This window comes from Notechis scutatus, chromosome 4 (genome assembly GCF_049901735.1).
Source record: "Notechis scutatus isolate UNSWTSFEM ecotype Mainland chromosome 4, rNotScu1.2, whole genome shotgun sequence".
In the NCBI taxonomy this organism is placed as follows: Eukaryota; Metazoa; Chordata; class Lepidosauria; order Squamata; family Elapidae; genus Notechis; species Notechis scutatus.
Window position 1 is genome coordinate 19,496,922 of NC_142012.1, and position 22,948 is coordinate 19,519,869.

The window sequence follows — 22,948 nt, forward strand, 5'->3', positions numbered from 1 at the left end:
GAATCGGTAGCAGAAATTTTGAGTAGTTTGGAGAACCGGCAAAATCTCCTCTGACTGGAGATTTTACAGTATCCTTCCCCTGCCATGCCCACCAAGCCATTCCCACAGAACCGGTAGTAAAAAAAAAAAATTGAATCCCACAACTGGTCAATAGCAATGTAAATAGGCAAAGAAAAAGCTGAAACAGACTTTGGTACTAAGAACAGACATTCATAGTGTTGGACTGTAAAATAAAAAATATGTCTGATTCTTTAGAAGAAGGCTATGATAAATCTAAGCTAGATATTAAAGTGCACAGATATGACATCAATACCAAATGTATTTATTATCAAGGAGATGATCTTCCTTACTATAACATATTGTTGAAATGATATTGAAATGGAAGCTAAACCATCAGAAGAACTCACAGGGATGGAGAATATTTTGAACCACAAGTAAGACAATGTCAACATCCAGTTTGAGTATCAAAATAAAAGTCCAGGACCATTTCATTTTTGAGAAGCTTATTGTTTATTTAATACATTGCATAGTCATGTCAAGGCAAAACCAACTCTGAGATCCTCAAGTACCAGTTCATAGTATTAAACAAAGATTTTCCCAGCCAAAACTGCAGGCTTTCACGTAGACCAAGTAAACAAGTTCTTTGTTATGGGAACCATCTGCCTCAACTTCACACCTGTTAAGATACCTTTGAAAAGTTTCCAGACTCTCACAAGCTTTAGTGGAGATGTAGAAATTTCATTTTTTTGACTTAACCCACTGGTAACCAATATCTCCTTTCTCTCTTACTCTAATGGCAAGTTCAAATGAAGAGGAATGTAGCTGTCAAAGTTTCACTCTGGACTGACAAATCCTTCAGTCCAACAAATCCTTCAGTCCTACTGAAGAAAAATCAGAGCGCTGCTGGAACAAAGCTGAAACTTCAGCTGACTGTGGAGGGGGGTGGCTAGATTACTGATTATTGATGACATAAGCAGAGGTTTGCTGGTTCTGACAGAAGCAAATACAGGTATTCCTCAACTTACAACAATTCATTTAATGAGCATTTGAAGTTGCAACGGTACTGAAAAAAGTGACCATTTTTCACATTTATAACCTTTGTAGAATCCCGTAGACATGTGAACAAAATTCAGATCATTGGCAACTGACTCATAGTTATGATGGTTGTAGAGTCCCAAAGTCATGTGATCACCTTTTGCAACCTTCTCACAAGCATAGTCAATGGGAAAACCACACTCATTTAACACCCGTGTAACTTAACAGCTGCAATGATTTCGCTAACAACTGTGTCAGGAAAGGTCGTAAAATGGGGTGAAATTCAACAATTGTCTTGCTTAGGAACAGAAATCTTTGAGTCAACTGTGGTTGTAAGTCCAGGACAACCTGTACTGACAATATTGGTGGACAATGTTATCGAACAAATATACAACAATAAAAATCCTAAAGGATCTGCATGCACTAGAAGAGATGGCTCTGACATGTTATATTAAATAAACTGAACATTTTTAAAATAAATTGTAACTTAGATCTGATACAGATATAAATATTATTTTCATTCAAAGTGGAAACTGGGCCAAAATATGATTTGAGCAAAATAAGTTTAAACTTTACTGATGCCATACATGAGCTCTGAGCAAAATAAGTTTAAACTTCACTGATGCCATACATGAGCTCTGAGCTGGAACTTTCTAAATACCTTATAATGGAATTATATAGATAGATATACAGTATTTTTCAAATATTCACAAATTCACATTTCATTCTGGCGATATTTAGAGCATATAAAATATAAATATTTATGTGTTTTACTGTGAATGTGATTAACTTTATGGAAGGAAGTACAGCGTTTTAGGTAAAATGTAAATCATAGTGACATTTTGTCACCTTTCCTGTTGGGTAATAGTAACTTCAGGGAAGAAAAAAAAGTTGTTGTTTTTTTTAAATCATATTTTTCCTTATTTTATGACCATTTTTGTTTCTTTTGATTCTGTCAATATTATACTGTCTTTGCAGCTATGATAGACCTCTAGAATATCATTATTAATGGATATAGGGATTTGTGTCGTATTCCTATTTGCAATATCAGAAGTGTTCTCAAGCATTCATTATTTAATTCCCATATTCCTTTTAAGTTAATGAAGCCTCTTATTCATTAAGCCTTCATTTCAAGTGGGAAATGAAGGCATAATATTTCTTTCAGTGGCTTCTTCTGATTGCTAATAGAAAAGATTCAAAGCTTTGCTCATTTTCAGTTATGCACTAAACATGCTTACAAACTTTTAAGTCAAATATCTGTGAGTACCAGTCATTGGTGAAATAGCAAGGTATAAATTCCATAAATGAGTCCCATCAATAGGTAATGTACAAAGATAAATTCTCAACCCTAGATCTTGTCTCTGTTACAAACATTGCCACAATAAGATATTTTGTTCTTTTTGAAGCAATGGATTAAGGACATTAATTTTCATGAGCAATGTTGATTTAAAATGGTAGAAAATATTTGTAGCTTGGGTGGTAGATGTTGACAGTGCTTTGTCCTCCAAGCTAGCTGTCTGGCTTTCAAATGTTTAGTCACCAGACTAAGTAACTTTGGTTGAGGTATCTCATTCCAGTTCTCCTCTGCTTTTATTTTGTCTTATGTGATCATGTGGTTGGTTGGTTATGTGGTCAATTAGTCATGTTGTAAGAAGATCCCCTAGTGTTGTGGTTAGCCAGCAGCAGGCATGGATGGCTGAGGAGAGCGAGGACTCAGATGAGGGGCCAGAACCATTAGGGAGTGGACTTCTGCCTTCAGAGATTGTGGGGGCTGGCAGCAGTGATGAGGAGAATCCCAAGGAGCCTGTGCCAAGTGCGCGTGCACGCAGCGCTGCTCGTAGGAAAGCATGGCGACTTGGGAATAAGGCTGCAAGGCAATGGCCTCTCCTTCAAGAAGATAAAAGCCAGCTGTGAATCAGACGTTTTTTGTAGGAAGCAAAAATGTTTTGAAACTCCAGCCTCGTGGATATTGCAGTATCTTAAGTTGGTATTTGAAGACTCTTGTATTGTGAAATATTTCTTATCTGTTATTCTTGGCAATCCTCACACAGTTTTGGCAAGGCTTGTATTTATCAAAGTTAATTACTTTGCAGCAGCCTTTTAACCAGGGATTTGTAAGAAACATTAAAAGGTTTCTGTTCCCTTTGGTTCGTGTTTGTTTTATTGGAAAAGGGTTTGGGTCAGAATACCTAGTGAAGATATGATTGGTGTTGTCTTTGGTTGGTTGCTTGATTGATTTGAGTCCTTACAGGATTGTAGGCTGGTTCCAAATTGATTGAAAAAGTTGATTTAATTTATTCACTACTCTGAGGAATGGGCCAAGTCATGCCTAACCCTAGAAAACTTTTTCTCTGTGTTTAGGGCAAGAACTTCATGAAACACATTTATATTTGAAGGAGGAAAAGCATTTAAAAAGTGATTAAACCCAATAATACTATTTATTAGTATCCTTTAATTTACATTGTTTATTTCAGTATTGTTGAGTTAATCTTGACTGGGCCTTCATCCTTCAATTTTTGGTCTGACCAGCCTTAACAATGATTTATCATTGATAAAAGGAAGGTATGAATAAGCCCACTTCAGGAAGGAGTGTTATCTGACAATATTGAGAATATAGCTTGACATCATCATGATATTACTATCTACACTAAGCTTTAGATTTATGTGTCACTTCCTGCAAATAGAAAACTGATGTAATCTTCAGCAGTTTGGCATTTCTCTTACAAGTAACTTTGTGCATTTTAAAAAAAGAATTTGCTTTTAAGTTATTAGTATATTTCTTTGCAACTATCTAAGCAATCAGGAGAAAAGCAAGAACTGCCCAACTGTGCTTCAAAGTTTGTCCAATTTGGAGTCATTCTACTGCGGTCAGACAGATGTTGACTACATTACATTGGAAGAGATTGCGCTGATGTAAATGTAAATATGTAGATACCATGGTCCATGGACCACAGGCTGAGAACCAATGGTATAGAGCATAGTCTATTGTGAAGGATGATTTCTTGCTTTACTTTTAACCATATCAGAAGAATTAAATTTTAATTGGCAGTAAACTATACCTATTGCTTCATCAATCACCTATAGTATGTTTATTTTTTTTTCATGCAGAGACAAAAAAAACTTTCAGTATTAGCATCCTTCTTACCTTTTCTTTTGCATTTCAAGATTGAGAGGTTTTCTATCTGCCCATATTTACTTTTATGTAGGGCTCTTGCCATTGCTTGCTACTAAGTAGCATCCCTATGTGCTTTCTTTCTTTTCATCTGGATACAAGTAAAACAATTTGTCTGATGTTTTATCAGAAGAAATAACTAGGCAAGGATGGGAATCAAATATCTTTGGTAACTTTGCCTATCTAGGAATGCCTACATTTTAATTTTGCTTTAATTATCACTATATCATCAAGATCAAAGATGTCAGATCAATTAAATAGAAGCTTTCTCTATCTCCATTGCAGATTTCAGCATCAGTTTTCAAAATGGTAATTAAAAAAAAAAGAACCTCTAATGAAAACATTTGGCATCCCTGTAGCATTTTTAATTGCTTTCAAAGGACTAAATAAACAAATAACTTTCCTGCACTTTTTCCAACATAAAAGGAATTCTCATTTTCAAGAAGACAAGCAGGTAAAAAATAATTGGGTGCTACTTGCAGAATGATGCTGATTTAGATCAGTTTACATTTTAATATGCCATGAGAAATAATGATGGGATCAGAATTTGGAAAGCACCAGTCTCTTCTCTTCCCTGAATAGAGGTATTATGGCAAATCATCTTTTAAAAAAACTAGAATTCTAGAGAGAAAACAAGGAACCATGTCATTTAAAACATTGCAACTCCTTCATATAATGTGTTACTCAGGCAACTATTTTGCTAATCAGTTTAGTTCCAGGGGAATTGTTATCCATTTTCACTTATGGTATATTATAGTTCTCCCAATATAAAAAAAAGCAAGCTATAATAAGTGCTCTGTCAGATTAGTAAATTGGACTCATAACTTTTATGAGGAATAATAAATGAAGTGAATGGAGGCACTTAGTTGATGGGTTGAGAGCTACCAACACAAGATTTTGATTTTGTTGTGTTAAAATCAGAAATCATGATTCTCTCATTTCTTCAATGGCAGTTGAACTTTTTTTTTAAAAAAAGCACTTCCCTTGGAAAGGACATACCTTAATATCAATTCTGCTCACTTATAGAAATTATAGAATTAGTTATGTCAAGTTCCAATATGATATTCATTTCTTTACTTCATTTCATAACAGATTAGCATTGACTAATCTGGAAAGAAACTTGATATGAGCGTGCCATGTTTAGCAGGATCCTTGTGTGTTTTCTACTATAAAGTTTTGCTGTTTGTTGATTTCAATGTAGATTTTAGTCCTATTTATTTATTGACAAAATAAGTGAGCCCATTAAAAAAATCAACATGTTTAATGTGCAATCTGCATTTGTTTCAGCCCAGTCTTTCTTTGTTACTAGAGACAATGCCATTCAAACTTTCACTTCTTGAATCTCATCCATAGTTCTGTCAAAGAACCCGAGTCATACAGAACAGAAATGAAAAACCCATCGCTTTTCCAATTTAGACTTATATGTTTCAATCTCATTATTATCTTTATTAGTAACACGAAATGGCAAATGTTAAATGTTTTATGAAAAAATCAATAATAATGACTTTTTACTATTTTAACAAAAGCACAACTAATTATATTCATTGAGAAGATACAATGATATTTGAAATTTACAAGTAAAAAATCTGTAGTTTGTATCTCAGTCAAAATGAAGTCAAATATCTCCTTACACTGGAGTACCAGAATGCTGTAATGTCTCAGCCAAAGCAAATATTTTTTTACCTTTAATCTGGCAGTTTTACAAATGATTGTGTGTTCTTAATGGCCAACAGCTTCTTGCTCTGTTTTGAGTCACTTGCAAATACATCATAACTCAAGTATCACCTTTCTTAGTTTTTAGACCATCTCAATTCGTTTTGTCTTTCATAGTGCCACAGCTGCAATTCTAATAATAAAACCAAACTGCCTTGACTAGGTAAGGATTGGTATCTCACTTCTACATTGCTGTCTTTCTGTATGCTCTTTTGTCTTAGAATAGAATAACAGAGTTGGGAGGTCTTCTAGTCCAACCCCCTGCCCAGGCAGGAAACCCTACACCACTTCAGACAAATGGTTATCCAACATCTTTATAAAAACTTTCAGTGTTGGAGAATTCAAAACTTCTGGAGGCAAGTTGTTCCACTGATTAATTGTTCTCACTGTCAGGAAATTCCTCCTTAATTCCAGGTTGCTCCTCTCCTTGATTAGTTTCCACCCATTGCTTCTTGTCCTATCCTCAGGTGCTTTGGAGAATAGCTTGACTCCCTCTTTTTTGTGGCAGCCCCTGAGATATTGGAACACTGCTATCATATCACCCCTAGTCCTTCTTTTCATTAGACTAGACATCTTCAAGTCCTTGTTTGAAGAATGATGCAGCTGACCATATTAACCAATGTGGTATTACAGTAGATGTTCCAATTTTCCCAAATGGTTTTCCCAATGTAGGAGATACTTCATTTTAAGATTGATTCATAGTGGCATTCAGTTCTTCTGTCGATACTATTTTTGAGCTTAATGTCAAGTTTCCATGTAACATACCCATTGAAAGCAGAACTCTGAGGCAAGTAGTTTCCTCAAAGAACAAGTTTATTGGATATATCATATTGGCACAGCTGGTGAGAACCAACTCTAAAAGTTTCCGCAGTTTTCACCCAATTAAAAGAGTAAAAATCCCCCCTCCCAGGCATCTCCAGTCACAATGTCCAATTAATATAGCTGGCAGGCTCCTGTCCTCCTTCAACAGCCACCTGCTATGATGACCTTGGTTCCCACAGGAAAACTTTTTGTTTTGACTGTTAGCCAGGCTATCTACTTCCGCCCTACCTTCCCGCTCTCTGAGGCAGCACAAGATGGCTTCAGCCAAGTTCACTTCAAAGGTTCATTTACTTTGTGGTTATAAAGTGATTGGGATGACCATTTTCAGGATATTTTCCCTTGAGATTTATTTGAAGTATGGAAAGCTGGCCAATATAGAGAAGACATGACATGTACTTGGCTATTATGCTCCTCTCCAGAACAGATCATAATTTAAAGGTGTGCTAAAAGTGCATAATGTGGCCAAGAGATCTGCCTAAACATACATTGTAAAAGAAAATAACAGAAAAAAACTTCAGTGTAATACAGGTATTAACTGCATTTTTTTCTTATGCATAAATGAAAAAATAATGTTATAGAAAAACTTTCCAAATATCAGAGAAGAAAATATGTTTCTAATCAGTAGATTAGAGTTCAGTAAATTACATTTCCATTTTACAATAATATAATTTTCTTTAGTTCTTCCTGAAATAATACGCATAAGAGAGAGGTTTAGAAATTAAATTATTCACTAGATATTGGCAAACATCTGATTTTAATTCCCTTATCTTGCTTATACGCAGCTGCTATACAGTTGACCTTAAACCCTTTTAGGTTCTTTCAAAGTAATATGAAGCACATATGAGTAATATGAACGCAAATGCTGGAAATATGTATTTATGCAAAATTTCCTTTAATTTTCTGTCTGATGATTGCCTGTCTCTGCAAAATGCTGAGTTGTTTGGGAAAGTCTTCTGTCTCCATCTATCTTCTTGTCAAGAGTGGCATAGCTGCTTCAGTGCACTGTGATTCAAAACAAGATTTTAAATTGCAGACATTGTTCTTATTGTTTTCCTAAGAGCTGCTAAATGAAATCTGAAGAATGGGCGGGGGGGAATCTGTTTTTTCATTAATCTCATCTCCACAGAAAGGAAAATGAATAAGAAATAGTGGATGCCATACTGTATCCATGTATCTTCTTGTTATTGTTGTGCCGTATCTGTCATCAGACGTTGGTGATCATGTTGGCGATCCTATTTTTATCAACAACCACACAAAAAAGTGCTATTGAGTTTTGTCCAAACCAGTCCCTTAGATCAGAGATCTCAAAACTTGGCAACTTTAAGACATGTGGACTTCAAGTCCAAGAATTCTCCAGCTTGCATAGCTGGCTGGAGAATTCTGGGAGTTGAAGCTCACAAGTCTTAAAGTTGCCAGGTTTGGGGGGCCCTGCCTTAGATAAAAAAATGTAAAGAGCTCTCCAAACAATGGTTCCTAGAAAGGCGGATACCCAAGTCAGACAGTAAGTACATCTGCCCACTTGTATTATGATTTGACTTCCATTTTGGGGGCGATTTCTTCCATTACCTGGATACCCCATTTCAATTATGAGGACTGGTAAACCTGGGGGCTACCCCTTTCCTTGGAAAGCAGATCATTTGATACATTAAGGGCATATTGTAGACAAACGCATGGGTTCATTCCTGTGATGACTAAAACCATAATGATCAGAGCTACACCTTTTTTATTTATTCTAAACAATTCCTCTATGTTCCATGTGGGTTTCTAGGTTGAGTTTTTGCTTGGCAAAATGCTAGTCACCTGATTTGGAAGTCACAGCAAAACATCCCCATTAGAGATCCATGGTGGAATGATCTGTGATCCTCCTGAGGTGGGTAAAATGAGGACCCAGATTGTTGGGGGGCAATATGCTGACTCTGTAAACCACTTAGAGAGGGCTGTAAAGTAGTGTGAAGTGGCATATAAGTCTAAGTGCTATTGCTGTTTCCTTAAACTGCTGCTTAAGACAACCCATCTTAGTCTTTAAAAAATGCTGATCTGAGCAAAGGAAGACCTACTCTGATGAAATCAGGAAAAAAATGCTTCCCATTTTCAGACACATGTCCAGTCTATTTTCAGAGATGTAGGCAAACAACTTGTGTCCAGCCCTTTAAATATGAAGAACAAGTTGAATGATTACATAAACCTGATAATGATTTCTACTGGCACTAGTCTGAAACAAAATGAAGACATGCTAGGATTTACATTTTGTGATTTTCAATTAGGAAGCCAATGGAATTTCATTCTACTGAAACTCATTTGGTGTGTGCCTGATTTATTTTTAATGGAAAGATCAGGCAAGCTTGGTTTATTTAAGCAAGATTACATTGGATATGTTTAATTTCCCCCTTTTAAATAATCTTATTTTTCCTTACCAGTAATACACTAATTTCATCTGATAACTCTGATTCATAGGGTAATAGCTCAAAGCCAGGAGGTCTGAAGTTTTTCTTCTATCAATAAAGCAATCAATTGCACATTAGATAATTTTTCATTCACTGCTTAGTTTGGAAAAAAAAACAACATTCTATATTAGCTTGTGTTCAATTCCAAATACATATTTACTTGCAATGTGGTTCCTCTTCTTATAACCAAAATTGAGCCCAAAATTTCTATTGGTAAGTGAAACATTTGTTAACTGAATTTTGTTCTATTTTGTGACCTATCTAAGTGAATTACTGCAGCTATTAAATTAGTAACATGGTTGTTAAGTGAATCTTGCTTCCCCATTGACTTTGTTTTTAAGAGCAAAGGTTGCAAAAGGGGATCAAATGACCCTGGGACACTGTCATAAATATGAGTCAGTTGCCAAGTGTCTGAATTTTGATCACATGACCATGGGGATAAGTGTGAAAAACAGTCTTCAGTTACTTTTTTCAGTGTCGTTGTAACTTTGAACAGTCACTAAATGAATTGTTGTAAATTAAGGATTACCTGTATTAGTAATACAAGCAAGAGTGGTACTTCCCAAAGGTGCTTTTCCAAAAGGCAATTGCACTTTGTTTTTCATTGAAGATGTTTCTTCTTTCATCCAAGAAGTTTCTTCAGTTCTGACTGATTTACTGACCATTCCTTCAGAACTGAAGTAGCTTCTTGGATGAAAGGAAAAATATCTTCAAGGAAAAACAAAGTCCAGTTGCCTTTTGAAAAAGCACCTTTGGGGGACAATCATGACCTGGATATCTAAGAATCTCCATAGACTAGAGTATTGCTTGTTAGATTTAGATACCAGTTTTCATACAAGGCAACAAGCATAACACTCCCACTTTCCACTTTTTCTTGTAAGAATCCTGAAAAAATTTGGATAAGAGAAAATGAGTGGCCCAAAGTGAGATTCTCTGGCTGATGATGGATTTGAACCTTGGTGTGTCTAGTTTCATATCTTTAGTACTAGCTACTATGCTCTCATTAGCTGGATAAAAAGCCCTTACTATGAATAATTATTTTATTCATTCACTCCATTTATAATCCACATTTCCACACATACAGTAAGCATTCAGATAAGAATAGACAAATGGCTCAGATAGGGCTTTGTTCAATTGTTGCAGGCATTTCACACATTCATTTATATTATGGAAACGCCTGTATTTGCATTATTGTGTGGAGTTTACCATTTATATAGGATTTTTTTTTTACACCACATAGCTTGTTAGGAAGATCCCACCTATTTTGTTACAAAGATAACTTGATGTTGAAAAGAGAGCTTTTTTCTAGCTTGACAAAGGAACTGGAAAAACTCATCCATTATAGATATTGATGTTGAGAGTCAGTTTGGTATAGTGCTAAAAATACTATCCTAGAAACTAAGGGAATATGTGTTCCGGAGTTTCATTTTGCCATGAAAGCCAGCTTGGTGATTTTGGGCTAATAACTCTCATTCTAATCCATCTCAAAGGATTGTTGTTGAAGAAAACATTAGGAGGCAAATATATGAGACATCTCTCTCTCTCCCTCCCTCCCTCCCTCCCCCCTCTCTCCCTCTCTCTCTCCCCCTTTCCCCCCTCTCTCTCTGTCATACACACACACACACACACACACTCCTGCCTCCTAATGTTTTCCTCAACAACAATCCTTTGAGATGGATTGGGATGAAAGTTACTATATATGCTTATTCTGTCTTGGGTTGATGTGTCTCTCTCTGTATGTAACTATATATTTGAGAGATGAGGAGTAAAAATATAATAATTAGCATGAAAATATGCCAAGTACTGTGATAGCAAATATAAGCACCAGCTCACCTGCTGAAGAAACAAACCAACTAATGTACAGTTCGATTGCAGTTGCAACTGAATACCTGGATGTATAATCAAACACAAAAAATACAAGAAAAAAAAGCAACACTTCACCATCAAAATCAAAAATCAGGTTGGAAAATAAGACAGCATTCTAAATTCAGATGCAAATAAGCTAGAACAGGTGAAACAAAAATTCTGAAGAACAAGAAGACCAAAGAAACAAGAAATTATCATCTAGAAATAAGAAAGCATTGGAACTAATAATACAACAACTAACAGCCAAGCTATAGCCAAGAAGATCAACAGATGCAAAGCTTGAATTGCATGCTGGGGTAGAATCTCCAATTTCAGTTGAATTAGAAATGTTTCTACCAATTTATTAATGCAGGCTGTATTGAACCAATCAACACCTGAAGAAGAAAAATGCAGTTCCGAATGCAGCTATGGGACAATGCAAAGAAATGCAATAAGAATGCAGCATGGATAAAAGAGATGGTGTCATGCCCGCATTGGAGTCTGACCCTGAGGAGGAAGAAGAACAGCTGACAGGGAGCAGAGGAGTGGTTCCATTGGCTGTGAAAGAAACTGGGGAAGGGCAAAGACAGGCTGGGAAGAGCAGAAGAGAGGTAGAATAAGGGAAGGGGGTTCAGAGGAAGACCAAGGCCCACCCTCTTTTCATCCTAGGGCATGCAGGGAAGAATGGAGAAGAGAGCAACTTGGGTTGCGTGGCTTACAAGGAAGGAAAGGACCCTGATTCCTTCACAAGGCACACCTGGGAAGGGAGTTTAAAGGAGAGGCAGTTGCAAGCTGTGTTTGCTGGGAAAAAATGTTTATCTAAATGTTTATCTAAATGTTGACTGCTGCTCCTCCCAACTGGTTTGATTTACTGCCGTGTTACTTCACTTCTGGAACTCCTTATCATGCCCTGCTGGATTTATTGCCTTATCTTGCTTTGTTGGATTTATAGTTTAAAATTTTCTGTTTACTATGTTTTGGACTAGGATATCTGCAGCCAAAGGTTCCTGGGACAATTTTTCTGTTGCAGGTTCCTGGGAGAGTTTTTCTCCAAACCAGAAGGTAACCAGGATATTGGGCACAAAGTTGGAGCTAATAAAGGGACCTCTACTTATTATCTGACTTTGTGCCATGCCCTGGGTCATCACAGATAAATACAAATTAAAAAAAGAAACTGAAATGAAAAAACTTGCAATAGCAGCAGAAATGATGAAGAAAAGGGCACAGGAGAGCAAGAATTGGTTGGTACCAAGTAAAGATGAAACACATGGTTTTTGGCTGACCCATCTGACTGATCTACAACCACTCACTGGAGGGCAGTTTAAAAACATACCACATGGAAGTGAAATTCAAGATTGATTCACTTCTGGCAAAACCTGCCTATAATGAAAGATTGAACAAGCAGGGCAGCATCAGGCAACTTCTGGCTAATTACTGTACCTGCTTATCAACAACTGTCAAATTACTTATTGTTGTGGATTTTATACATGGTCTAAATATACTAAAATTACAGTCCAATAAAAAAACATAACAAATAGAAATATTCTTTTCTTTTTTCTGCCTGATACGTTCTGGATGATTTCCAAAGTCCAGATAGTCTGTCAAAGAAAGAGCGTGGTTTAATTTTCATAATTTGCCAAATATCTCAGTGAAGGGATTTATCAGTGCTTCCTGCAGCAAGAGGGGAACAAGGATTCCTGCTCAGCTGAACAATCCCCTCCATTTTATTTATTTATATTTATTTATTTATTTGATTTGTCAATTGCTTACAAGATAATAGGAATAAGTATAAACATGAGTAAGAATACAGGAAATAGGTACTAATAAATGGAGACAATAGGACAGGGACAATAGGCACAATTGTGCACTTATGCACGCCCCTTACAGACCTCTTTGGAATGGGGTGAGGTCAATAGTGGATAGTTTGAGGTTAAAGGAGTGGGGGTTAGAGGATGTAACAATAGAGACAGGTAGTGCATTCCAGGCATTGACCACTCTGTTGCTGAAGTCGTACTTTCTGCAATCAATTTTGGAGCGGTTTACATTGAGTTTGTATCTGTTGTATGGTCTTGTATTGTTGTGGATTAAGCTGAAGTAGTCATTGATTGGTAGGACATTGTAGTAGATAATTTTGTGTATTACACTTAAGTCCAACCATAGGCAGTATAGTTCTAGGTTGTCCAAGCCCAAAATTTCAAGTTTGATGATTCTGTTGTGAGCAGTGTAGTACTCTTCTTGTGAAATACCTCTGGACTTGCTCAATTGTATTAATGTCCGATATACAGTGCAGATTCCACACAGATGAGTTGTATTCAAGTATTAGTCTAGCGAAGGTTTTGTATGCCCTAGTTAGCAATTCAATATTACCGGAGAAGAACCTTTGTAGATTAGATTTACAACTCTTAATGCCTTTTTGGCAATGCTTGGGCACTTAAGTCATTTGATATGAGTACTCCAAGGTCCTTGACATGGTTGTCAACCTGGTCATATCCGCCTAGCTTGTACTTGGTCTACTGATTTTTTTTACCAATGTGTAGGACAAAGCATTTGTTGGTCGAGATTTGGAGTTGGAGTTTGACCATTTAGACACATAATCAAGGTTGCTTTGAAGGACAGTAGCATTGTCGATGTGTTGAATAGTTTTATGTCACCCACAAAGAGGACGCAGTTGCTTATAAGGTGACCACAAAGGTCATTTATATAGAGTATAAAGAGTGTGGGTTCTAGAATGCTGCCTTGGGGGGTGCAGCTGTTAACTGGAGCAAGGTTTGATATTGCGCTCCCTATTTTTACTATTTGTTGCCTGTTTGACAGGAACGCAGTAATCCACTTATGAAGGGAACTAGAAATGCTGTAAGAGTTTAGTTTTAACAGTAGTTTGTTATGTACCACTGAATCAAAGGCTTTGCAGAACTCTATGTAAATTGCATCTATTGCTTTACCCTGGTTGAGTAGAGTAGTCCATATGTTTCTACAGTGTAGAAGTTGTAGATTGCAGGACATTTTTTTTCTGAAACCAAATTGTTTTTGGGAAGGTAGGTTGTTTGACTTTAAATGGAGAATAATGGATTGCTTAATGATTGATTCCATGATTTTGCACGTGACGTGACACAGTGAGATTGGTCTGTAGTTTTCAACCAGATTGGTTTTCTCTATCTATATTTTCTTTTCTCTATCCTCCTCATTTTCTTTTCTCTAGTCTCTATCCTCTAATTTACAGCTAAAGTTTACAGTTTTCCTTTCCCCTTTCTTCTGCTTAGTTCAAGCTAAACTAGCAGACAAAAGCAGGTTTAACTCTAATTTTTCCTAATTGGTCCATAAACCAATTGAGCTCTACTCCATGTGACCTTTCTTAAGTTTTCACTAGGAGTTCAGCCTCTTAACACCTCCCTGAAGTTACCACCTCACTATTCTCTTCATCTCCTTCCTTTAGGGATTGTTTCCAGTTCTATGTTTAGATCACCCCTAAAGGTCATCCCCATGCTATAATAAAAACTACACAAAGTTGTCTTATTAGACTTTTTTAAGCCTCATAAGGTTCTCACAGTCTCATTTCCAGTCCAATGCAGAAGCAGACACTTTTTAAGATGTTCCAGCGTGTTTGTGGATATTCTCAATCATCTATGTCATAGTTGTCTCAAAGGTGCTTTTTTAAAAGGCAACTGGATTGTTTTTTTTTCCCTTAAGGAAGAAGAAGAAATTTCACTTCTCATCCAAGAAGCTTCATGTTCAAGTGTTCCAGTGTTAAAATTCTCCCTTTCCCACCTTTTTAGTTAAACTCTAATAAATACCAACATTATGTTTATTGCCTTGCTGTAATACTTTTTTTACATTTATTGTAGACCACTAATTTCCTTTTTCAGTAATAGCCTTAGTTCATGACTGATTTGAATTCTACTGTTGTGTGTTTTGTATGTAATAAATACTGTAATATTTATTATTTATTAATACTTCTATTAAAAAAACATAAGTGACTGGTTATCTGAACTTGATCTCTGATCTTTGGGATCTTTCAATATTTTTTTTATGCGCCCACCATTCAACATTATGAAATCATATGTGTGCTCAATTTACAAACATGCAATGCACATCTATGAATGTAAATGAACATACTTATAAGATACATTTTTCTCTATCTGCAAACAATGTGGCCTTATACAGAAATTAGGAGATGGTGAGTTCTAGCCCTACTTTAGACAAAAAGGCAGGTGGGTTACTTTGGGCCATGTACTCTTGACCCAATTCATGTCACAGAATTATTGTTGGGGAAAATGGGAGGAGGAACGAGTATTAAGCATCTTTGCCACCTTGAGTTATTTATAAAAATAATAAAGGAGAGAGAATAAATAAAATATAATGTGGATTTATATGTATTTTTCTCTTGTGTGGAAGGGTAGTCTAGAGGTGAAGATTCTTGACTCTCACTCAGAAGTTGAAAATTCAATCCTAAGCAAGAACAGATGTTTTTCTACCTTATCAGGGCACACAGAGAAAATATCTGCTGTGAACTCCACATAGACATCAGGAAGGGTATCTGGCCAGTAAATTTATTTATTATTTATTTATTTGTCAATAGTTTACAAGATAATAAACATAAGTATAAATACAGGAAATGGGTACGAATAATTGGGGACAATAGGACAGGGATGGTAGCACCAGGGGTGGGATTCTATAGGTTCTCACCTATTCGCTAGAACTGGTTGTTAACTTTCTAAGCAGTTTGGAGAACCAGTTGTTGGAAGATATCTCCTTTTGTTTTTTCCCACCCTTCTTACATTCTTGGTGGACAGCCTAGACTTACTGTCTCCGAAGGAGGTTTTTTTCCCTTGGCTGATACTTTCTTAAAGGGGAAGTGTTGTTTTAAGCTTTTTACACTGCTGTTGGGAGGAAATACTCCTGTTGGAGTTGGTACTTTGAAGAAATAATTGAATAATGAAGCAGAGCTGCCAAAAAGAAGCTTTTAATGACAAGGAACCAATCTGAATGACATTCAGCATGGCTTCTTGGCTAGCTAGAAAGATTGACATTCAAATATGAGTTTACATACTCTTTTTGAGTTTTGGTCTAAAACTGGTGACCATTCAAAGTTACAATGGCCCTGAAAAAAGTGACTTATGACCATTTTTCACACGACTGTTGCAGCATCCCCACTGTCATGAGAGGCCAGGTGAGGAGAAGCACCCCTTGATGTGAGTGACATCGAGTTGGCCACGCCCACCCAGTCACATGACCAGCAAGCCACATCCACCAACTAAGCCATGTCCACAGAACCAGTTGTTAAAAAAATTGAATCCCATCCCTGGTAGGCACGATTGTGCACTTATGCACACCCCTTAAATGCTCACCTACACTCAGTTGCCCCAACTCTGCCCCATTAAAAGGGATTACAGGGTCATAAGAAGAAAAATATGTGCATCTTTCTCTTATTTGTCCAGTTCTATATACAATTTTAGCTATAAACTGCATGGACAAATTCAGCAAAGGCAAATCACACTTGGGAAAAAGTTTAACAGCTGCAAAATTAGAAGTATCCCACTAAAAATGAGGACTTTTGTATTTAGAAACAAAAATTGCTATTCCATCTGAAAAAAACAAGTTGCCTGGAATCTACAATACAACAAATAAGCAACAACTACTTCAGGTTAAAGAACTCTAAAAGGTCCAGGTACTGACTGTCAGAATTTTTAACGTAAGCGAAAAGCATACATTTTGTCAATACTTTACCCACATCAAGGAGATTGTGAAATGAAATATTCAATAAATGCCAGAGCCCCTAATCTAAAAAAACAAAATAGAGGTGAATAGTCTATTAAGCCCTCCTTTTCTTCACTTTTCATTTCAACAACCATGTCAGTGTTTTTCACTTTTAAGTATTTTGGTGGAAGGAAAGACAAGCAAGTTGATCATAAAGTGAATTAAACCTGAATGTTGTTCTTGAATAGCCATTTTTTTTCTATTCCCCCTGCCCCCCCCCAAGCACACATTTTGGTATTTTGTTAGCAATAAGTGCATTTCTCAGCAGGCTACATGAATTATTGCATATCCATTATTACTTAATGATGTTAGCATTTAAGGGTTGACTGGCAACATGAAATAAACATTGCCAATCAAATAATAGAGCTGGAGCTTTGTTATCATCTGACATTATCTTTCAAATCGAGGATAAATGGGATTCTGAGAATGGAATAATAAGACATTGAACAATTGACTTCTTTTTTTTTTAAATAAAGTTTTATTTGGGTTTTCACACATACAAAATACAAGTAAAACATCTTTTTTGAAAATAGCATGGTCCCGGGTTGAACTTCTTTATACAGACACAAAACTCAATTTCATGCTCCTTTTTGTATTCTATTCCATATCTTATACTATTTTACATTTTCTATATAGTTTTTCCCCTCTTTTAATTTTCTCCATTTTATTTTGATTATCTCATCTCAATTCAAATCATTATATTTATACTTTTGCCTGTTCTGTTTCAATTTCATATTATCTTTTCTCATTAAGCAATTTTTTTCCTATAGTTACTAATTGGAGTATGACACCTTTATATCTTTTAATTACATCCATTCAACTCTTATTTAAACTTCAATATATACCTTAAGTTTATGACCTTCAATATAATACATAATACATAACTTCCAATCGAATTCTGCTTGGCACATTCTTATAATACACGCTATATTCTTTAAAAAGAAAAAAGAAAGATTGTAAATATATGTAATTATAAACCCTCATTCCATTCCAGTTCAATTCTATCATTAATAATCATTAAATCATAACATCTTTAACACTTCTTTTCAATTAAATATCATACTTCCTTAAAAACACATATAATCTCCATAATTAATTTTTCCCTTATTTCTCTTCACATATGTTTTATAAATCATTAAATATACCTTTTGTTACATTTATTATATGTAACAAAACTTCTTATAAGTTCATATAACTTCTTATATGTACCCATTTCATGTATTCACAACTATGTATACACTTATACTTATTATCTTGTAAACAATTGGCAAATCAAATCAAATAAATAAATAAATAAATATTTATTGACAAGCATTCCACTGAATTACGATAACTATTTTATCAGACATTTTAATCATACATTGTTTCATATTTTCTAAAATTATTTCTGCTTCTAATATAACCATACTATCTTATGTAGCTTTGCAGAATCCCTTTTTCCATTAAGTTTTCACTCATGATCTCTAAATAGGCCCTGTTTCTCTATATTTTGCTTCTGTCCTTTATAACTTCTTTTCCTTTCTTTCTTCCCTCTCATCTTCTACCTCCCCTTTTTACCCCCTTGTCTCTCTAGTTCTAATTCTCTCTTCTGCATTTCCCTCTTCTGTTGCTTTCTGATTTTATATTTTAAACATCTTAAAAATCTTTTTAGGGAACAATGTTATTGTTTTTTAACAGTTTCAATTCCAGGGTACCTTATTTGTTGCTTTTGCTGTTTGACCTGGTCAACCAAAACTTTCTCTTCTTATCTTCCTCCTGCACATTCTTTTCCGGTCGAGTTCTTCTTTGTGGTGGCCATTTCTCACCACCGCTGCAACCGCCTTCAGGAAAGGGAGTAATGGCCAGCTGGGGAGGAGAGATGCAGATCTCCTCAACCCTGCTGGCAGTCTCCCCCCTCTTCACCACCTCTAAGGGGTGGCTTAGCCCCGAAAACAGCCGGCTCTGGGCGCTTCAGCGGCGAGCACAGATCGAAGCCTCGCAGAGACGAGGTTTCAGTCTGTCGCTGAAGAAGCTCAAGCCAGAAGTCTCAACAATTGACTTCTATCATCATTATATCACAAGTCATAAAATAATAGACATTCAAGTTTCCTCAAGTTTCCATTCTTAATTTTTTAACTGTCAGTTAAGTGTAGTCCTCTGAGGACCGGACAACATTCTGAGACCATGTTTTAGACCAGGGATGTCAAACTCAAGGCCAGGGGCCACCTCCAGCCCACAGGGTGCTTAGATTTGGCCCGTGGGGCCGCCCTGGAAACAGTGAAAGATCGGCCTGTGGTGCCTCTGCCAGTGAAAATGGAGCTCAGGGAGGCTGAGCAAGGATGCTGTTTTCAGCTGCGATGGCCTCCTACAGCCCACTGCCAGTGAAAACAGAGGCCTGGGGAGGCCGCATGTTCCATTTTCATTGTCTGTGGGCTGCAGGAGGCACTGATGGTCAAAAACAGAGCCTCGATGAGTGACATTGAGTTGGCCATGCCCATCATGGCCACATCCCTGACACCAACACCCTGGCCTCCTAAGATCAAACATAACCCTGATGCGGGCATCAATTAAATTGAGTTTGACACCCTGTGTAGACCAACTTTGGTAGTCTAACTTCTTAGAACATATATGACATCTCTTACAAGAATATGAAATAAATGAATTATGACATATTTAGGAGGGAGTAGGTTTGTTTTTTGCCTTCTGCTTTACATTGTTTAGCAACTTAGAGTATATCTTATTTCCTTAATCTAGCTCACTGTGTTGGAGAGGATCCTTTCTGCTCCATGGACTGGCAGTGGCAGAGGTGAGCGGTGGTGGCAGTGCAAGGCGGGCATGCTTTGGCTGGTACTGGTCTGCAAACTGGGAGATGGGAATCCAGCTTTCCCACCCTTGCTAATTGGGTGTATCCAAATTAAAGCATACAGAAGTGATGGGATGTTTTTTTGTCTGTTTTACTTATTTTTATTTAAAGACTTTATATGACTTCCTACTGCAAACCGTAATCTTAATATGTATCAGATCTTTGCTTCAATATCACCTCTTTAAGTAATTAGATACCCTGCCAAGTTTTTTCTAAACATTCAGAATCTGTTTTCTTGTAATTTAAGACCATTGTACTGTAGATACATTTAAAAAAAAAAACCTGACATCATGAGCCCCTGTGCAAAGTTACTTCAGATATTTGAAAAGGGTCATTATATTGTTCTGCAACCTTCATTCTCTCTCTCTTTTTAAAATATGTTTTATTAGTACATTTTTTACATAAACATAAAAATCAATATTTGTCTGGGTACAACTGGTTTTGAATTGAAAAACAACAATAATCATAATGATAATCATGGTATACATATCAATAATAATCACATAATAATAGTAAAATTAGCTTATCCATACTAAAAATAATTCAGTATATAATTAATTGTCCTTTTAACTTTTTTAGTTTATAACTTCTTTTTCTGTTAGTTAGCCATTGGTAAAACAAGTCCCATATTAAGAAGTATTCTGTTTCTTCCTTTTCTTTTCTTTTACGTGTTAACTATCCATCTTTGCACATTCTAATATTTTTTATAACATTCCATCTGCAGGGATCTCTTCATTCTTCCAGTGTTGTGCAAGCACAATTCTTGCTGCTGTAAACACATGTAAAATTAGATATGTATTTCCTTTATTATACTGTTCTGGTAAGATGCCCAACAAAAATATTTCTGGTTTGTGCTCGCTTCGGCAGCACGTATACTAAAATTGGAACGATACAAAGAAGATTAGCATGGCCCCTACGCAAGGATGACGCACAAATTCGTGAAGCGTTCCATAATTTTTTTAAAAAAAATTCTGGTTTAAGATCTATATGTTGCTTTATCATATCTTTTTCTAACCATGTATGCATTTTAGTCCAGTATTTTTTTTTGCCTTTGGACATATCTACTACATATGATAGTACAAACCTGGTATCTGATTACATTTCCAACATTTCTCTGAAAGTCTACAACCTTTATTCTCAAGGCTAAAGATACACAGTGGCCTCTCTTTCTCCCTGGAGAGAGCTGGTGATACCCAGCTTTATATATCTATCCTTGGTGAATGAAGCAATTGCTGCTAAGGTCCTGTCTTTGCATTTGGAGGCTAAAGGTCTGGATGGGGGATAAGAAGCTTCAGCTCAACCTTAACAAGACTGGTACATGAAGGCTCTAGGAACATAACATTTTTGGCCTGAATAGGGTTGCACTGCCCGCCCCAAACAGACCCAGTGCAGTCTGGGGATTCTCCTGGACTCACGCCTCCTCTTAAAGAATAGATGGCCGATGTGACTAGGATGGCCTTTGTGCAACTTTATTTATACACCATTGTGCCCATTCTTGGACCAGGAGGTTTCGCCTATGTCATCCATGGCCTGAGGATTACATGGATTACTATAATATCCTGTCTATGGAGATGCCCTTGAAGAGTACCTAGATGTTTCAGATGGTACAGAATATGGTGGCACAAAGAGTTATTCAGAGTTCTGGATCAGCGGACAATACACCTCTCTTCCATAAGCTGCCAATGTGTTTCTGAGTTTAATTTAAGTGCTAATAATGACTGTGAAGCGCTACCTGGCACACTCCTCTCTGTAGTTACATCCAGCCATCCCATCTGGACCAGCAGGAACAGCAGGGGTGCGATTCAACCAGTATAACAACCGGTTTGGTGAGCGTGCACTTTCAGTGTGTGCACACCAAATGTGCGCTCCACATTTTTAAAAAGCCAATGCTTATCTTCAACTGCAGCTGAATAAAACAGCTGAGGCATGGCAAACCACTCTGCCACATGAATCAACTGTGCTCTAACAAAATGACATAAAGCACAGGAAACAGCAGGGGTGGGTGGCAGAATCCCACCCCTGAGGAACAGGATGGCCTGGTATCATCTAGCAAAGAGTATCATCTGGTAAGATCTAAGGAGAGAGCTCTTTTTTTTTTTTTAATTTGCCTTGACTTGCCTTGACTGATGATTTTAAAATAATTATTTTAGTGATTGAAGATTGTTTGTGTATGGATTTCTTAAATTGTTTTTATTTAATTATTGTTTTTATTTGTTATGATTCTCCCAGAGTCCCTTAGATAGGACAGGCAGCCTTACAAATTGAAACTGACACAGCTTTCAACCTGCAAGATACTTTAACACAATCAACATCTGCCTATGTTTAGTCCTTGAGAAGGATTTCATGGGTGGATAAAAATGCAAAATCCAGGCTAAACATTTGGCTGATCTGCAACCAACCATAATATTTTTTCCATCTTTCTTTTTGGATCCTTCTGTCCCTAGTGTCTGTTTTACACACACACACACATACCCCCCCCCCACCCCACACTCTTTCTACCTCCGTGGCTGTCTCTTTGTGTTTTTCCCCTCCTCCCTTTCTTTTTCTTTGTTTCCCCTCACCACCAAGCTGCCTTTCACAATCTCCTTGCTCAGTGTGTTCATTTAAGCAGAGCAAACATTTAATGAAGTAGGCATATGCATTCACACTGAAAGCAGAAATAGCAGTTGGAAGTCCAGGAAAACTTGAGGCAGTACAAGACAGCTGTATTTCCAGGCCAGTGCCGTTCAAATATACATCGATAGAGACTTCCCCTATCATCCCCAGGAACTGTACTCCAAGATGTGACAGGAAGAGTTAGTTAAACATTTGAGAAATGCATGGCCAAGCCAATGAATTGATAATGGTTGTTAATTTGTAATTTTGTTGTACTTGTGATGCTCATTTGCCCTCATTCAGCAAGTCTAGTATAACTAGGGAAAATGGGATTCTGAATAATCAGGCTTTTCCCATTCATACACTTTTTGATCAATTCTGTGTCACTGGAGGGAATGATTCAGTTTAGAATAGAACTGAAAAAAATGAACACATTGAATGCATTGAGGGGAAAAAGCATATAGCAAAGGAGTGCATAAGAATGTTGTGCAAAGTCCTTGCCTCCTTTGTATTACTTTATGAAGTTCAACAATTTTAGAAAGGAAAAAACAACTCCAAAGACATATTTTATTGGAGGTTTTCTAGTCTAATCGCCTTCTCAGAAAACCTGCTGTCCCACTTTTCAGGAAACCCTATACCATTTCAGACAAATGGTTGTCCAATCTCTTCTTAAAAACTTCCATTCACAATTTCTAGAGGGAAGGTTTTCCACTGGTTAATTATTCT

General features: G+C 36.6%; 1 non-coding gene across 1 annotated transcript; it reads left to right on the forward strand.

Moving 5' to 3' along the window:
• The first annotated feature begins 20,478 nt into the window (after positions 1-20,478).
• On the forward strand, positions 20,479-20,585 carry LOC113415353 (U6 spliceosomal RNA). The gene has a single exon (XR_003371298.1). It is a non-coding gene; the product is annotated as a U6 spliceosomal RNA (small nuclear RNA).
• The last annotated feature ends 2,363 nt before the right edge of the window (positions 20,586-22,948 follow it).